Source organism: Ursus arctos, unplaced genomic scaffold, assembly GCF_023065955.2.
Source record: "Ursus arctos isolate Adak ecotype North America unplaced genomic scaffold, UrsArc2.0 scaffold_11, whole genome shotgun sequence".
In the NCBI taxonomy this organism is placed as follows: domain Eukaryota; kingdom Metazoa; phylum Chordata; class Mammalia; order Carnivora; family Ursidae; genus Ursus; species Ursus arctos.
In genome coordinates this window covers 31,916,678-31,931,495 of record NW_026622775.1, presented here as the reverse complement: position 1 = coordinate 31,931,495, position 14,818 = coordinate 31,916,678, and positions in this window count along the sequence as shown.

The following is a 14,818-nucleotide window of genomic DNA, read 5'->3' as shown; positions in this document are numbered from 1 at the left end:
GCAACATGGGGAGAGGCTAGAAATGGAGAGAATTGTAGTTTTGATACAACTGAGGAGAGAACTGCTCAGCAGATAGGGCTTTTGGTAGATGAATGCAGCCATTATCGACTCATGGCCTTACAAGGAAGGAACAAGAAAATATTTACCCAGATTTCTCTCCCACAGTCCAATCTCCAGCTAGTGTCTCCTTGGGCAAATTCAACTGGCCCTCTGGGATGGTCCAATCCCCAGAGGTCAGCCTTCTAGTGCACAGAGGAGGTGAGGAGAGTGAAGAGTAGATCTGGAGAGACAGATGGCACCCACCCACACAGCTACTTCTTTCTGGATGCACCCAATAAGCTCTTCCCCCCTCTCTTTCCTCCCTGGCTTCTCATTTATCAAGGCTCAATTCAAGAATCAGCACCCTGAGCGCTTTGACATGGCTCTGTCAATGAAACTGATTATTTCCTTTATCATACTTATCTCTTTGTGGGTCTGGCTCACCACAATTCAGTATGCGGTTGTGATAGAAGTCCTGGATTCAGGTCCCAACTATGCCCCATACTACATGTGTGACTTTGACCAAGTCACTCTCAAAGCCTAAATTTTCTCATTTGCACAATGGGAATAATAGTCTCACTTCAAAATGCTATTGGGAGAACTCATTCAAATACTCCTTATAAAGCACTTAATTAATGCCTTGTACAAGGACCACTCACCAGGTGTCACTTGTTTTGAGGGTGATGAGTGAATGTTATTAGACTGTGTGGTCCTTGATGACGTAACTCTGTTTCACTCTTCTTTATATTCATAGTGTCTAATTCGATCTAGGCATATCCTAGGCATCCATTCAATATTAAAACAAAAGAATGCATGAACACTGTTTCTTCTTGCATTGGCCATTAACATACCTCCCAATCTCCTAATAACTCTGATGTCCCTGTGGTCTAAAACTTGAGGTACTAGAATTGCTCTATGTCCCTCCTCCATTCACTCTATCTTGTGACACTTCTTTTATATTGTTTGAAACCCTCCTCTCTATCTTTATTTCTTGGCTGGACCATAAAAAATAACTTCTAAATAGCTTCCAGACTGTTTCCTCACTCCTATCCAATACATTTTCCATGCTAAAACGGAATGATCTTTCCAAATCAATCCAATAGAAATCACTTCTTTCTTGCTTCAACTCTTCAATGGCTATCCATAGCCTTCCAGGTAAAACCCGACCTCCTAGACTTGCATTCATGTCTTTCAGGAAATGACCCTCTATGCTCATCTGGTGTCTGGTGTTCTGCACCACTCCTACAGGCTCCAGTTCTTTGTAACACTTACCATCCCCAGCAGTTTACACTCAGTGTGAGCATTGTCTTGGTTCTTTTGCATGTGTCTTTGTGTCCTACTTGTAACTCTTTTATCTAATCTCTCCGTCCTACACCCGGAGTGCCTCTCTCCATCCCCTGGCTAAATCCTTATTTGCTTCAACATTGAGCTCATGTCACCTTCTCCAGGAAGCTTTCCTTGATTTTTTCTTATAAGCCCATTTGTGTATCCTACCTTATCCTTCCTGCTTCAGCCACACTGCCCTAGTATCTTTTAGCCAAAATTTTTGGTTATTTTTTTCACCTTAGGGTCTTCACTCTATCTCCTTGATGTACTTGGAAACATTCTATTCTTTTTAATTTTCTTCAAATTGTTGTTCAACTTACTTCTCAACAAAGGCCTCATCAGACCATCACATTAAATACTGCAGTCTGATTTCTACCCTGTGTGTCCTGCATTGCCGAGCCCTCCTACCACTTCTACTTTTTCTTACCTTTTTTCCTCCCCACAGCACTTGTCACTGTCTAACATCTAACTTGTGCCCTCAGGATGAATTCATGGTTGGACAAGTTTGGGAAACATGGCTCTACTGAGTTCTATGGTCTAAAAATTTTAATTCATATACACATAGTGTTTGGGGATCATTTTAAGTGTTTTCTGTAAGACTTATCTGACTTCTCCAATTACCCCAATAAAGGAAGGTGGTATTCACTAATCTGCTATACTCACTTAGCATTCTTCTATTCGTCAACCTCTCTAAGCCTTGTGTTTTTGACCTGAAATATGGAGATAACATTAATAATAACATCCACCTCCAAGGGATTTTTAGAAAATGCAATAAACTAATGCCTATAAAACACTTATCGTAAGACTTAGAACACAGCAAGCCTGCAACAATGTTAGCTGCAATCATTATTATTTTATATAACAATCTTTTGCTTGCCTTATGTGATAGATTTTTTAGAAGAATGTCATTATTCTTCTTCCTGTACTAAGCCTCAATGCAATGTGGCTTTGCAGCAGCTCCCATGAGGAGATGAAGCTTATTTTCCATATACTTGATGCTCTTATCGATTGTTCTGGCCTACAGAATGGGACAGCAGAAGTGAAGTTCTGCTAGTCTGAGTTTAGGCTTCAAGAGACGTTGGGCACTTGTTGCAGGCTTACTATGTTCTAAGTCTTACGATAAGTGTTTTATAGGCATTAGTGAATACCACCTTCCTTTATTGGGGTAATTGGAGAAGTCAGATAAGTCTTACAGAAAACACTTAAAATGATCCCCAAACACTATGTGTATATGAATTAAAATTTTAGACCTTAGAACTCAGTAGAGCCATGTTTCCCAAACTTGTCCAACCATGAATTCATCCTGAGGGCACAAGTTGAAAATACAGATGCCTCGACTGCATCCCAGTCTTCTCAACTTAGAAACTCTAGGGAAGGCCCAGGAATCTGTATTTTTATTTTTAACTAGCACTTAGGAAACTCTTAGTGAAGAGCAAGTTTGGGAACCACTGAGCCCAAACAGTTTCATCCTGAATAACCCCAGACTGCCAAAAAAAAAGGGAAGACTATTTCTTCCCTGATTTCCTTAGTGTGTGCAAAGAACAATGAACTCCTGGTGCTTAGTCATCACTTTTTCTGGGTCAGAGTACATCATTTTGTTTATATGTATATACTTACACATACACATGTAGATGATAGATAGATAGATAGATAGATAGATAGATAGATAGATAGATAGATGATAGATGATAGATAGATGATAGATAGATAGATAGATAGATAGATAGATAGATAGATAGATAGATAGATACACACATACATATCCCCCCCCAACAATGTGAGACCTTTTCTGACATTCGGATCCAACACAGAACAGGACACTTACGAACAGCACTATGAGCCAATGTTCACATTACCATAATCAGGGTGCCAGGGTGAAGTCAGAGCTACTGAACCATGTAATGCATTAATTGGGTGGAAAATAAGGAAGTCTGCCAGGATTTAGATTTAACACAAATTAAAGATATGGAAATCTGAGTTAAAATCTTTCCTTAGTTCCCACAAAAAGAGCTCTGCTCTTTGGAGGGTGTAAGAAGCCTGCTCAATGATGAGATGAGAGTATATTGCTGGCAAAGGCTGAAGGAGGGTGGCGTGTATCATGACCTCCTTTCCTAGACGGCTCAGGCCCAGCGTGTCTATTTTTTTGAGTGCCTGTGTTTAATAACTTTTGATTTCTCCAGATTTAATTTTTCTCTGCAAAAATGAGGCAATGCATGGCCAAATTAAACCCTCACAGGGAGTGATTCCCACAGGAGGTCTGTGGGTGCTCTGTGGATGGGTGCCTTTGACTTCCCTTGATTTTTCTCTGTCATAGGATGGTACTGGCATTTTGTGTGGCAGGAGACCCCGGCAGAAGAGGGTAGAGCTGACATTGAAGGGAAGGGTGAAATGGAATCAATTTTCCTGAGTAAGAGAAAGGTGGAGAAAAAGACCTTTCCATCTTTTAGGCCATTAGGTTTCTTTCTATTTGCTATGTTTTCCTTGTAATCACATTCTAGTTAAAAGAACACCCTTGTTTTCATTAATCACAACTCTTTCCATTTTCTTTGGATTGATCTAGTATTTATTTTCTAAATTCTAAAAACAAATATTGGCACAACTGATTTTAAATGCTGCTTCTTTTCTAATATAAATATTTAAGATTATCAAAGGATCACTTCGACCACAACCCATAGGTTTTGTTTTATAAGCTTTTCATTATCTTCTATTATCACACAATTCTAGGAATGATTTCTCTTACTCTTTTATTTACACATCATGAATTATTTTAGTTTTTTAAAATCTCAATGTACAGGAAATTTTTATCTTTTAAAAATTAACTTCTAACTTAATTGTATTATCATTAGATCTCATGGTCTGTATAATATCTGTGGTATCTTTGAAATTGGTGTCTTTATCTCCTTTATGATAAAATGTTGTAAGAAAACTTCCATATACGCTTGAGAAAAAATATGCATTCTTTAATTGCTGGCTGCAAAACTGTACATATGTGCCCTTCTTCAAATTTGTTAGTTTGTTGTTTAGGTCTGTTGTAAATGGTTGTTTAGGTCTGTATACTTCCTGATAATTTTGTGTGCTTGAGAGAGTTGAGAGAGATACGCTGAAATCCATGATGGTGGATTTATCAGTTTCTCCTTTAATTCTATTTCAACATTTTAAAATTAGTTGCATACATGTTTTAAGTTGCTGTATCTTCTTAGGTCATGGAAACTTTTATTATTAGATGATACTCCATCTTTACTAATGCTTCACAAATTGGGGCATCTGGGTGGTTCAGTTAGTTAAGCATCTGACTATTGATTTCTGCTCAGATCATGATCTCAGTGTTTTGAGCTCGAGCCCTGTGTTGGGCTACACACTGGGTGTGGAGTCTGCTTAAGATTCTCTCTCTCCCTTCCCCCCCCCACCTTTCTCTCCCTCTCTAAAAACAAAAACAAAAAACAAAACAAAAAAATGCTTCACATAGTAACATCCATTTTGTGATGTTAATTTAAACTTTCTTTGATTGCTATTCATTTCTATTTGCTATTTATTTATTTTGATTACTATTTGTCTGATATACCTTGTTACATACGTTCAGTCTCATTCTTTATTCTGCTCTAGACGCTTTTACTTATTATTTTGTTTTTTTATTCATTGTGTATTCCATTTATATTTATTATAATTATTGATAACGTTGCATCTGTTCTGTTATTTTAATTTCTTATTTCAGTTTTTCCTATTGTTTTTAAGTTTATTTTTATTTCTCTTTGACTGGTATCTTTTTTTAATGGCAAGAATTTTAGCAAGCTCTTACATACTTTGTTGCTTATATACCATTTTGAACCCTCCATCATCATGTTAACATGCTTTCATTTCTTGGTTATTATAAACCTATTTCTCCTTTTTCTTGGATTTAATAATTTTTAAAGACAACATAATTTTAACAAGGTTTTGGTTATTTTTTTAAATATATCTTTCATAATATCTCCTGGATTTGCCTTTTCTCTTATTTATGAACTACATCCAAAATTATTTTCAGTGTGGGTTTATTGTACCAAATTTTTGAAGGAGCAAAAGTCAGGGAATATTTTTATCATGTCCTTCTATTTGAATGACAGAGGTCAAGAAGTAAATATTTTCATGTTTCTTCATACTAGGGCTTTCTGCATGAAGAAATCAGAATCCCTGGTTAAAGGACAAACATTGAAAGTTTATTGGTGACTGAAAGGATGGTGAAAGAACTTTATGGAGATTTTTACCTGCATAGAGATACATGTTTACATTTCAAAGGGAGATAAAACATGAAACCATTTTGAGGGTCGTAAGCTAAGATGGTTGCCTTATTGTTTCCCCAGAAAGATTTTGTTTGTTTACAGTTTAGAAGGTAAAAACCCAGGGACTTCCCTCTTGTCTTCCAAGAAGGATTTGTTTACATCAGGGAGATTAGGTTTATCTCCTTCTCTAAGAAGAAAAGGTGACAGTTGATCCAAATAAACTTCCAAATTCCTAATTTCAGCATTCCTCCTCTATGGTCCCCAAAGGTGCAGGGTGCTCTCTGACTCATTGTATAGCCTCTGGGTTGAGGCCAAGAGGTATGAGCACAGTTATTGTTTTAAGTAATAACTCTGATCTTAGCTCCAGAAAATTCATGTTTGCTTTCAGGATAAAATTAAATGGCTTTAGTCTCTAATAGAGACTAAAAACAAAACAAGAGTTTAGCCATATATAACATTCTAGTCTCTTTTTATCAATAATTTGACAGTATTACATTATTTCTCACATCTATTTTCCTGCTAAAAAATATTATCAACCCAATTTTTATTCTTTTATATATGATCTTTGCGTCTGTCAACTTTCAAAATTTCTCTGTCTTTGATATTCAAACAAGTCATTTTAGTATGGCAAAGTATGATTTTTTCCTTAATTCTCTTCTTTGCCCTTCTAGGGTCTTTCAGGCTGAGATCTTTTATTTTGTTTAGTTCTTTGAAGTCTGTTTCTCTGTGACTCTATTCTAACTGATCTTTCATAATTAATAGAGGTAGATTTTTTTAAAACTTATTTTATTCTTGTTTCATATTACTTCTTTTCATATGTTTATTAGACTATTTTTTCTTTTTTGGTCCTTTTGTGGTTTTTTGGTTTTTTTTGTTTGTTTGTTTGTTTTTACTTTTGCTCTAATGGAATCTTTAATGGCATGTGTTGTTTTTCATCTGTTAAGAAAGAAAGAAAGAAAGAAAGAAAGAAAGAAAGAAAAGAAGGAAGAAGCAATGGCCTGAAATGGAGTCACTTGCCACTACTACAGCAAAGCAAGACTACATTAAGGGAGTGTGACCTTTATCCAGTCAATCTGGAATTTTCGGCTCAGCATGTGAGCATATCTGTATGACAGACCCCCTGCCCTTTTCCCCTAGGAAGGTGACATTGCCTGAAAGAAAGAAATGTCAAACGTTCAGAAATAATAAAAGTTTACAGAAGTAGTAATTTGCAACAACCAAAAGACAGTTTTTAAACTGGGAGCACTCAAACCAAAACATGGAATGAGGCTCAGAGATACATCGTTATAAGCAGCTTATACAGTGAGAAAGTGGCGACTGTTTGTTTTCACAGTAATTGGTTATAATATTAGAATTTTTTAAAATGACATTGTATCAGCCTTGGGAAACATTTCAAGCTTTGTTTATAATTACCAGAGGCATAAGCCAGAAATGACCCAGGTCAAGTTAGTCTTGCAAAATAAACTTAATTTAAGCTTTGTTGGTATGACTAAACTGGTTTTGTGTGCTCGGGGAACTTTTAAGGCCGATCTTTTTTTTTTTTTTTTAACACAAACTTTCTTTCTTCTACTAATTATTTCCTTGTCCTGCCCCGTTTCTGCCTATAAAAATCTTCCATTTTCTATTAGCTCCTTAGAGCTCCTTTCTGCTTGCCAGATGGGATGCTGCCCAGTTCATGAATCATTAAATAAAGTCAATTAGATTTTTAAATTTCCCCAGTTGGATTTTGTTTTTCAACACTTCTGAGATACTTTTGGAATCTTCAAAAGTTTGATTATTTGGGCCAGTGAGCTCATTTTTCCATGAAGGTCCTGGCTGCACTGTTAGCTCGTACCTGTTAGGAGGAAAGCCATCTCCAGTCCAGGGAGCCCCAAGGAGCTCATGGATGATGGATAGGTAAGTCCTAGGATAGAGAGACCCAGGGTCTACAAGAAAAATATAAAAATAAAGCACTTTGAAATACCCCTCCAAAATAATTCTTTCACTTCCTGGAGATAAATGTATTAGAAGTATCTCTTTAAATTGTAATTCACCAGCTCTTGGAAAATTTGATAGGGGAAGTATTTAGGAAGTGACTGTCTAAAAGTAGTTCTTGGCCTTTTGGTTTTTTTTTTTCTTCTTCTTCTTCTTTAAAATCTGATTCTTATAGCTACAGGGTTTCTTATCTGGCATGAATTTCCTTCTGATGACAGCTCCACTGGAGTTTTGAATAGCAGCAGGTGCAAGGACAGGCACTGTTTGTCCCTAGGCAATGTCAAGGGAAAAACAAAAGCAGAGCTACAACTGTTCCTTAAAATTGTAGCCTCCCATAACCTTTTTTCTTTCCCCAGGTAAAAGCCACATCCCTATACAAGGCTTCAAAATAATCCTGGTCATACCAGGAATTTTAAATCATTTTCTGAAGTGTTCTCTCTCTCTCTGGCTTTTTTTTTTTTTTAATTTGGTTTTCTCTGGACCTGGACCTAAGATGTTATCTTAAAATGAAATATTGCTCTGTCATTTTTTAATTAAAACTTTTATTCTGCTATGATCATAGATTTCCATGCAGTACTAAGAAGTAATACAGAGAGATCCCAAGTGCCCTTTGCCCAGTTTCTTCTAATGGTAACATTTTGCAAACTATAGTACAGTATCACCACTAGGGTATTGACATTGATACTGTTAAGATCATTACAGTTAAGAATACTTCCAACAGGATAAATATCCCTCAAGTTTTCCTTTGATAGCTACACCCAGTTCCTGCCATCTCCACCCTCCCCCTCCTTAACTCCTGGTAACCACTAATCTTTTCTCAGCGCTCTCTCACTAATGTGGGAGATGATACTAGGCCTTAAAGAGGTGCAGGAAATAACAAGAGCAGTATCAATCTCCTTGCAAGCTGTAGCTAGCCCACGAGTGGTGAGACCTTCATCTCCCAGGCATCATACTCTGTCATCAGGTGCGAGGAAAGTCAAACAGTCCTTTTTTTTTTTTTTAATTAATTAGACTGCAATTCCATTTCTGGAGATTTTATGAAATAGCCATGGTCATAAATGTTAAATAAGCCCACTTGTTTTATCGTTTTCTTCCATAGTGCATTAGTACAGAGCCCTTATTTTTGTCAAACATATTCATTGACCTCTCCTTCCTTCCATGCCATCCAGCTTGATCTTCTCTAGCATACACTGTCTGAAAGTTACTTTCCTTTCTGAGGAGCCAGAAGGCAGCATGGTATAGGTGTTGCAGATTCCAGGATCAGTTGTGAATAGCACATGCTAATGACCTCCATTATTTCACGGAAAGAAAATCTTACAAAACTGTAATTCTCAACCTCTGAAGAATCCTTTTCTTACTATAAAGTATAAGACACTGTATACCTTAAAATAGCACAAATCTCTTCCATTGATTTAATTAGAAAGAATATAGTATGATATAGCCTCCCCGAAAAGTTTATTATCCATTATTTTATTCCAGTGTTACTAGGTATCCATATAGCACCATTGTTTCATGAACATAACTAATTCATCTGAATGAATTAAATGATTTTTTGGCATAAGTTTTCCACGTTAGAATTATGATTGCATAAGTTAATTTTATTTCTGGTTTAAATCTGTTTTCCAGTTATAACTGCATATACTCTTCAGTATACTATTAACCCTATGATTGTTTATTATTGATATATTTGTTATCACGTTGATTAGAAAAATTATCTAAAACTTCAAAAAAGAGCAAAAGGAGGACTGTGTGTCTCTGTGATGTCAAATTGGAACATTGCCTAAAAGATTCACTTGAGAATTATATCATCTTCTAGGGAGGTCGCTTTGTTTGAGTTCACTGTATACCACTGATTAAGAGAAGTTACATGTTAATTTTTATTTGGAAGAGATATAAATGATTTCTGTCAGAAAACTCCTAAGGTTTATAGCTTTATTGCCCTGTAGGACATGAACCTGTTTTATTTCTCCCTTACAACACGTTTTTCAGCTTGCGTTTCTCTATGGATTGTATAAGCCTGACCTTCAAGTGATCCTTGAAGCAACGTTATATCTACTTTAGTTTGTTCCTCCAAAGTGAATCAAAAGTGGCAATAGAAACTTAGTTTGGCTGACTTATTTCCCCCTTGCTGTTTTCCCCTGTGCTGTTTCGTTTTTATTTCTGGTTCATGGTCAACTTTGGTCCTGATTCTGGTCTGCACAAAGTCAACAAGTGATTCCCTATAAGTGGCAACAATATTGAAGAATCTAGTTGTGGTGTTCTCTACGGAAATGTTGGGCATTGATTCTCTAAGAGGGAGAGATCGGGTTTGTAGTCTGTTGTTTGTACATGATTTAGGTGTCCTCTAACTGTTCTCATGTTCAGTGATTCACAAGGACTCCCAGGATTGTAAGGGCCTTCGTGGCTATGTTTTTTTATAGTGAAGTGACACGGTGTGAACCAGCAAGTGAAAAAGACCCATCATGGTGGGGGCCCTGAGTGGCGATTGAGTGGCCGACTCTTGCTTTCTGCTCAGGTCATAATCTCAGGATCATCAGATCGAGCCCCGCATCAGGCTCCTCACTCAGCGTGGAGTCTGCTTGAGATTCTCTCTCTCCTTCTGCCCTTTCCACTCGTGCTCTTTCTCTCTCTCTCTCTCTCTCTCTCTCATTCTCTCTCTCTCTGAGATAATAAATAAATCTTGAAGAAAAAAAAAAGACTCATCTTGGGGTCTGGAGGGATCCAGGCACAACTTCCAAAGTTCTTACTCACCAGGGTTACACAGAACATGCTTCCTCCCGCAACGTGCTAAGGCAACACGTATAGAGTTTTCTGCCCAGGGAAGCCTACTTAAGACACAGAGCTGAGGGCTCTTTCTGGAAGCTGGTAATGCAGATACTCTCTACCTACACTACCAGCCACAATTACCAGAATCCCATACTCCTAGAGGAAAAGCAGATGTTTATCATAAATAACATATTTTCTACAAACAAACTAGGTAGACCTTTACCACAGTGTTCAATGTTCTGGGCATGAAAAACACAATTAATAATAAAGGGAGCATTCAAAAAGCCAAATTCCCTCATGTCAACCAACGCAAGCTTCCCAAGCAGGCCGTTCTAAAGAAATGTGAGAATCCAACAGCATCAAGCCTACTGTGTTCATTTTTTTTGCCTAGTGTGTTTACCTTTATTTAAGCTTAGTTCAATTAAGAAAATACGTCATGCCTACTGGACATAATTTTTGAGACTGGAATCTGGACAGTGAGCTTTTGTGCTCTGCATCTTCTTTTGCCTGAAGGCTGAGGTGGTTGATCTGAAGCTACGTGCTGTCTGCTATGGACTGAATCGTGTCCCCCTAAAGTTTCTATGTGGAAGGCCTACCTCCTAACGTGATGGTATTTGAAGATAGGGCTTTGGGAGGTAACCGAGGTTGGGTGAGGTGATGAGAGTAGGGCTCTTGTGAGGGGATTAGTGCTTTTATAAGGAGAGACCCTGGAGAGCCTGTTCTCATCTGCCAGGTGAGGACTCAGGGGGCAGGTTGCCATCTACAAGCTGGAAAGAGAGTCCTCACCACAGCCAGACCACACTGAGACCTTGATCTTGGACTTCCACTGTCCAGAACTGTGAGAAAGGAATGTCTGCTGCTTAGGCCACACAGTTGGTGGCTTTTGTTATGACAGCCCCACGTGACTAAGATGCTATCTCTGTGTCCATCTGCCAATAACTGAGAAAAGCCATTACCTCTTGTTGTGTGAGTGTAAACGATTTTCCTTTTTTCAAAGTGTTTTAATTAGGATTATAAATTATCTTAAATTATTGATCTCTGGTGCTGACTGGTTTACAGAAACTAATAAGGTGTACTATCCTTTTTATGTTGTTTTGTGTTGTTAAATGCTGTCTTTACCTAGTTCTGAGGCCCTGGCTAGAACTAGGGTAGCTTCTTGAGTAGTTGATCAAGTCCACATACTGGCCACTTCCTCTGGAGGGTTCTCAAACTCCAGGCCACTATACAGCCTTCCCAATCACTATGGGGCCAGGTACCAGACAACTAGGGACAGCCCCTCTGCCCCAGAGCCTACCAACATTTTTCAAATTATCCAATCCACAGAGAGCTTGTGAAACCTAGGCAACCCCACCAGGCTTGCCATATGGAAGCTTCCCTTTATAGCTTCAGCTTCCTTTCACCTGTCCCCAGGTACAATCTCTGGTGTGGCTCCACCTAACAACCTTCTCTGGCTTGAAACTCTAGGTACCAGAGCATTCTATCTTTCATCCATCTGCATGTCACATTGTGTTCTGCCATCAAAAGAATAGTACAAAACATAAGGTTTATATAAATATAAGAAAATACAAGAATTCCCACAAAAAAAAAGGGTAACTTCTATTACTTCATATATGTTCTTAATTGGTTCCTCCCCTCCACCAGAGGATTAAACCTAATTCCCTAGGGCATCCTTTGTATATAATTACTTAACTTCTCTCTGACACATTTACAATGGTACTAGCTATGCACTGACTTTGAGAGAATTGAGAAAATAGTTACTTAAATAATCTTCCATGTCCTATGGGTCAAATCAGGAATCATAGACTTTTAAAGAGAAAAAAAAAAAAAAAAAACCTTCTCTCAGAAACTATTGGCTCAGAGTATTTTTATATAAATGAATTCAAGTTCACATGCTCAAAGTGAATCCTTGGGAAAATGAAATTGGTTGGATATCTGGGGTTTAAAAAACAGCTATATGCCTTTTTCCTGATTTTTATCACTGTAAAATGTAAGAAAAAAAAATTCTTTCTTTTTTTTTTATTTTTAGACTTTGGTTTGTTTTCTCATAAAGAGGCCCCTAATATGAATGCACAAAAATTCTATACTAGTTTGTTGCTCAGATTAACTAATATTCTTCTCTGTAAAATTTAAGATTATAAAAGATATAAAATAATGTGTTCAATTAATTTAATTATAATACCGGTAACTTTTAAATGTAAATAATTATTAAGATTGTTTTTGTCAATTTAAGCAAAAATTCCAAGATTTTAGTTGAATTTGAGAACTTGATTAATATCAGAAATAATTAATAGGTAATATCTCGGTGCATGGATTTTATCCAAGTAACATAGAATACTGAAAATTTGGTCATCAAGCGTAATTTTAATTTTAAAATATTATAAAGTGTCTATACCCTTGAGACATGTTAATGAGCATTTTTATTTTTGCAACTTTAGAAAGGAGTGTAAGAGGAATGTGACTTGGGGTGCCTGGGTGGGTCAGTCGGTTTAGCGTCTGTCTCTTGGTTTTGGCTCAGGTCATGATCTCCTGAGTCCTGGGATCCCAGCCCTGTGTTAGGCTCCGTGCTCAGCGGGGAGTCTGCTTGAAGATTCTCTCCCTCTGTCCCTCCGCCACTCACACAATCATGCTCTCTCTCTCTCAAATAAATGAATAAATTGAAAAAAAAAAGGAATGTGACTTTAGAGGTTGTAGAATATGTGCTTATGAGCCTCTCTGGTCTGCTGAAATCCTTGTAAAAGGCAGACGCTGTTCAATTACCTACATTTCCCTTTGTTACGAGGTAGGACTTGGTACATTGGTTAAAAGTTGTGATTAATGTGAATGGATGAGAATCTATGCAGAAAAATAATGGAAAATAAACGCAACTGTGTATGCAAGGTGATGGAATGTAGTTCTGTTATTTTTTTTAAGGAAATAGAGAGTAGTAGTTTTGTCCTAAAATAAAGTGTCCGGCTGTTCCCAAATATGAAAGAATATAGTGAAAGACAAAACTTAAGTGATTATAGCAAACTGTAGATTTGAGGAAAGTAAATTCTCTTTGACTTGGATTATAATACTCAAAAAGGATGTGTTTAAAAGAAGCAAAGAAATGTGTTGGTGTAATTTTGATGAGTTTATACATAAGGGGGAAAATTGTTTGTGAGTCCTTTACTGCCAAAGATTGTATTAACGCAGTCCCCAAATTCAGATTTTTTTCTCTGCTAAGAAGACAAATTGGTCTTGAAGTGTTCAGCTCCTCTTAGAAAAAATACTAAAAGGTTACTCTTTAGTTTTTGTGCAATTTTTCAAACAACAGACACTCTGTACCTCATCAGAACAACTTTTTGTTTGTTCTGCTGCCTTTGTAATAATGCCCTTGATTATTTTTTAAAAAAAATAAAGAACAAAAATTACTTCTGAAAGAGCAGAGATATCTTACAATTTGGTTCTTTTTTGCTGTATTTATTTTAAAATATTCTTTTGACGTTATGATTAATAGGTAGCCAGGCTACAACCGTTTATTTTTCTTAGACTCCTATGTTCCTCTCTTAATTACATGTCTAACCTTCTCTGATAACTCTTTTGATTTTGCTCTCCTAAAATCAGGTCCTAGATTCAGAAAAGAATTTTTTTTCAAGATATCTTTAATACCTAAATAATGTTTGGGGTTTTCTAGAAGTCCCTGGGTACCTACAAAGATTCTTTCATCTTATTAGAGAAAGAATAGTAATAATAATTAGGTTGTTTGGTATGCTCAGTATTTCTTAATTAGTTCAGCACTATTATAAGAGCTGCTTGGGAAAAGCTATCAAATCGGGAGAAAGTATGCCTTCCCTAAGTTAGTTTTGTACAGGAAAATACCACTAACACAAATATGTTTCGGGGATTATCCACATTACAGAAAGAATGGGAAGTCTTCAGGATTGATGCAATGACCTCATTGTTCATAATGTTTGACGCTCAGGAGAAACCTGGATGAAATCCTCAAGATACCATTATGTGTTATAACCCAACAGAGAATTTTACTCCCGTTGAATTTCATAATGTTGCTACTGTAAGAAACTAAACACTGCTGTTTAGTCTCACCATCAACAGATGGCTTATACTTCCCTCTCATGTTTGCCTAAAGGCTCATTATAGGCTACGGTCTAGGAATGTGGTCCTCAAATAAGAAGCGTGTTCTTAGGGCCTCAGAGAAAAGACTGTACTCATTACTGATACTTCCAGGGATAGACTTTTAAGTACAGGCTTCTAAGGCAACATCACTCAGATAACTATTAGATTTTACCAGGGGACTGATTTGAGATTTCTAAAGCTCTTTTTAATCAAGAAGCGTACAACCTCATGAAAGCAGACTGCTGATCAAGATGCAGTGGAAAAAGAATTGATTAAGTAGGACTGAATGAAGTTAGAAGAAATAATTCATTTTGGAATATTGTTGGTAATATTTTTTAATGTACTATTTTCTGATGAATATA